The following is a 3,653-nucleotide window of genomic DNA, read 5'->3' as shown; positions in this document are numbered from 1 at the left end:
AGCATCTCCATTCGCTTATCTGAAATTCTCACCAATGAATTACATAAGTATTTCTATCCCTAGTCCATTAATTATTATTCGAAAACACCATTATCAATTTATATCTGCCTAACTGAGATTTGCAAGGTGACCATAGCTTGCTTCATACCAACAATCTCCGTGGGATTCGACCCTTACTCACGTAAGGTATTACTTGGACGACCCAGTGCACTTGCTGGTTAGTTGTATCGAAGTTGTGAACCATGGTATTGGTACCATGTTCTTGGCGCCATTGCCAGGGAAAGAAAGAGCCTTGAATTTTACATAATTAAAGTGTAATTACGATTGTGCGTACCAAGTTGCTCACGTTGCCAGGGATTGTTTGAACCTGGACATCACAATTTCGTGCACCAAGTTTTTGGCGCCGTTGCCGGGGATTGTTCGAGTTTGGACAACTGACGGTTCATTTTGTTGCTCAGATTAGGTAATTTTCTTTTTGTTTTCTTTTCAAAAGTTTTTCAAAAAAATATTTCAAAAATTTTCTCACCTGTTTTCGAAAAAAATTTTAGATTCAAAATTTTTAAGAATGAATTCTAGTTTTTCATGAAGCATGTGAAGCCTGGCTGGCTGTAAAGCCATGTCTAAATTCATTTGGACTGAGGCTTCCAAACCATCAGCATAGAGGCAAGTTACATATTTGATAAGTAATGAGCAGTATATTCTGATATCTTTCTGAAGCTTGGCTAGCCATTGGCCATGTCTAGTGTTTTGGACCGGATCTTTCATTAAAAGCTTGGCTGGCTAGTGAGCCATGTCTAATTTCTGGACTGAAGCTTTAGACTAAGAATGCAAGATTCCTGGAATTCATGTTAAAAATTTTGGAATCCTTATTTTTTCTTTTTCATATAATTTTCGAAAAAAAATCCAAAAAAATTAGAAAATCATAAAAATAAAAAATATTTTTTTGTGTTTCTTGTTTGAGTCATGAGTCATGTTATAAGTTTGGTGTCAATTGCTTGTGCATCTTGCATTTTTCAAAAATTCTCATGCATTCATGGTGTTCTTCATGATCTTCAAGTTGTTCTTGGTAAGTCTTCTTGTTTGATCTTGATGATTTTTTGTTTTGTGTCTTTTCTTGTTTTTCATATGCATTCTTGAATTCTTAATGTCTAAGCATTAAAGAATTCTAAGTTTGGTGTCTTGCATGATTTCTTTGCATTAAAAATTTTTCAAAATTATGTTCTTGATATTCATCATGACATTCAGAGTGTTCTTGGTGTTCATCTTGACATTCATATCATTCATGCATGCATCACATGTTTTGATCTAAAAATTTCATGCATTGCATCTTTTTAGTGTTTTTCTCTCTCATCAAAAAAAATTTTCAAAAATCAAAAAAATATCTTTCCCTTTTTCTCTCATCAAATTCAAAAATTTGGATTGACTTTTTCAAAATTTTTTAAAATCAATTTGTTTCTTATGAGTCAAATCAAATTTTCAGTTTGAAAATCTTATCTTTTTCAAAATCTTTTTCAAAAATCAAATCTTTTTCAAAATTCTTAGTTATTTTCGAAAATTCCAAAAATATTTTTCAAAAATCTTTTTCTTATTTTTATATCAAATTTTCGAAAATAACATAATCAATTAATGTTTTGATTCAAAAATTTGAAGTTTGTTACTTACTTATTAAGAAAGATTCAAACTTTAAGTTCTAGAATCATATCTTGTGATTTCTTATGAATCAAGTCATTAATTGAGATTTTAAAAATCAAATCTTTTTCAAAACTAATTCCTATCATATCTTTTCAAAATATCTTCTTATCTTATCTTTTTCTAAAATTTGATTTCAAAATATCTTTTCTAACCTCCTAACTTCTTATCTTTTCAAAATTTGTTTCAACTAACTAACTAACTTTTTGTTTGTTTCTTAACTTTTTCAAAACTACCTAACTAACTCTCTCTCTCTAATTTTCGAAAATATCTTCCCACTTTTTCAAAAATTTCTTTTTAATTAACTAATTATTTTTATTTTTATTTTTGATTTTAAAAATTTTCGAAATATACTAACATTTTTCAAAAACTATTTTCAAAAATCACTAACTCTTTTTCAAACATTATTTTCGAAAATTCCTTCTCCCCCATCTTATTCTATTTATTCATTCATATCCTAACATCTCATCTCACATCTCTGCCATCCTCACAGTTGTGTTTCTTCCATTATGTTACATTCTTTGTCTCCCCCTCTTCTTCTACTCACACAGGGATCCCTATACTGTGGTATAAAGGATCTCTATTATTATTATTATTTTTCTGTACCTTCTTCTTTGTCATATGAGCAGGAGCAAGGATAAGAACATTCTTGTGGAAGCAGATCCAGAACCTGAAAGGACTCTGAAGAGAAAATTAAGAGAAGCTAAATTACAACAATTCAGAGATAACCTTTCAGAAATTTTTGAACAGGCAAAGGAGATGGCAGCCGAAAATAATAATAATGTAAGGAAGATGCTTGGTGACTTCACTGCACCTAATTCCAATTTACATGGAAGAAGCATCTCCATTCCTGCCATTGGAGCAAACAACTTTGAGCTGAAACCTCAATTAGTTTCTCTGATGCAGCAGAACTGCAAGTTTCATGGACTTCCATCTGAAGATCCTTTTCAGTTCTTAACTGAATTCTTGCAGATATGTGATACTGTTAAGACTAATGGAGTAGATCCTGAAGTCTACAGGCTCATGCTTTTCCCTTTTGCTGTAAGAGACAGAGCTAGATTATGGTTGGATTCTCAACCCAAGGACAGCCTGAACTCTTGGGATAAGCTGGTCACGGCTTTCTTAGCCAAGTACTTTCCTCCTCAAAAGCTGAGCAAGCTTAGAGCTGATGTTCAAACCTTTAGACAGAAAGAAGGTGAATCCCTCTATGAAGCTTGGGAAAGATACAAACAGTTGACCAAAAAGTGTCCTTCTGACATGCTTTTAGAATGGACCATCCTGGATATATTCTATGATGGTTTATCTGAGCTATCAAAGATGTCACTGGACACTTCTGCAGGTGAATCCATTCACCTAAAGAAAACGCCTGCAGAAGCTCAAGAACTCATTGACATGGTTGCAAATAACCAGTTCATGTACACTTCTGAAAGGAATCCTGTGAATAATGGGACGCCTATGAAGAAGGGAGTTCTTGAAGTTGATACTCTGAATGCCATATTGGCTCAGAACAAAATATTGACTCAGCAAGTCAATATGATCTCTCAGAGTCTGAATGGAATGCAAGCTGCATCCAACAGTACTCAAGAGGCTTCTTATGAAGAAGAAGCTTATGATCCTGAGAACCCTGCAATAGCAGAGGTGAATTACTTAGGTGAACCTTATGGAAACACCTATAACTCATCATGGAGAAATCATCCAAATTTCTCATGGAAGGATCAAAAGCCTCAACAAGGCTTTAATAATGGTGGAAGAAACAAGTTTAACAATAATAAACATTTTCCATCATCCACTCAGCAACAGACAGAGAACTCTGAACAAAATGCTTCTAATTTAGCAAATCTAGTCTCTGATCTATCCAAGGCCACTGTGAGTTTCATGAATGAAACAAGGTCTTCCATTAGAAATCTGGAAGCACAAGTGGGCCAGCTGAGTAAAAGGATCACTGAAATCCCTCCTAGTACTCT

The 3,653-nt window shown here is 33.5% G+C and overlaps 1 non-coding gene across 1 annotated transcript; it reads right to left on the bottom strand.

Annotated features, from left to right (window-relative positions):
• Positions 1–2,844: 2,844 nt before the first annotated feature.
• LOC112724253 (small nucleolar RNA R71) lies at positions 2,845–2,952 on the bottom strand. Its single transcript, XR_003163425.1, has one exon. It is a non-coding gene; the product is annotated as a small nucleolar RNA R71 (small nucleolar RNA).
• Positions 2,953–3,653: the final 701 nt, after the last annotated feature.

This window comes from Arachis hypogaea, chromosome 11 (genome assembly GCF_003086295.3).
Source record: "Arachis hypogaea cultivar Tifrunner chromosome 11, arahy.Tifrunner.gnm2.J5K5, whole genome shotgun sequence".
Lineage (NCBI taxonomy): Eukaryota > Viridiplantae > Streptophyta > Magnoliopsida > Fabales > Fabaceae > Arachis > Arachis hypogaea.
Note: the sequence above shows the minus strand (reverse complement) of the source record. Positions and strands in the feature narration are given on the sequence as shown.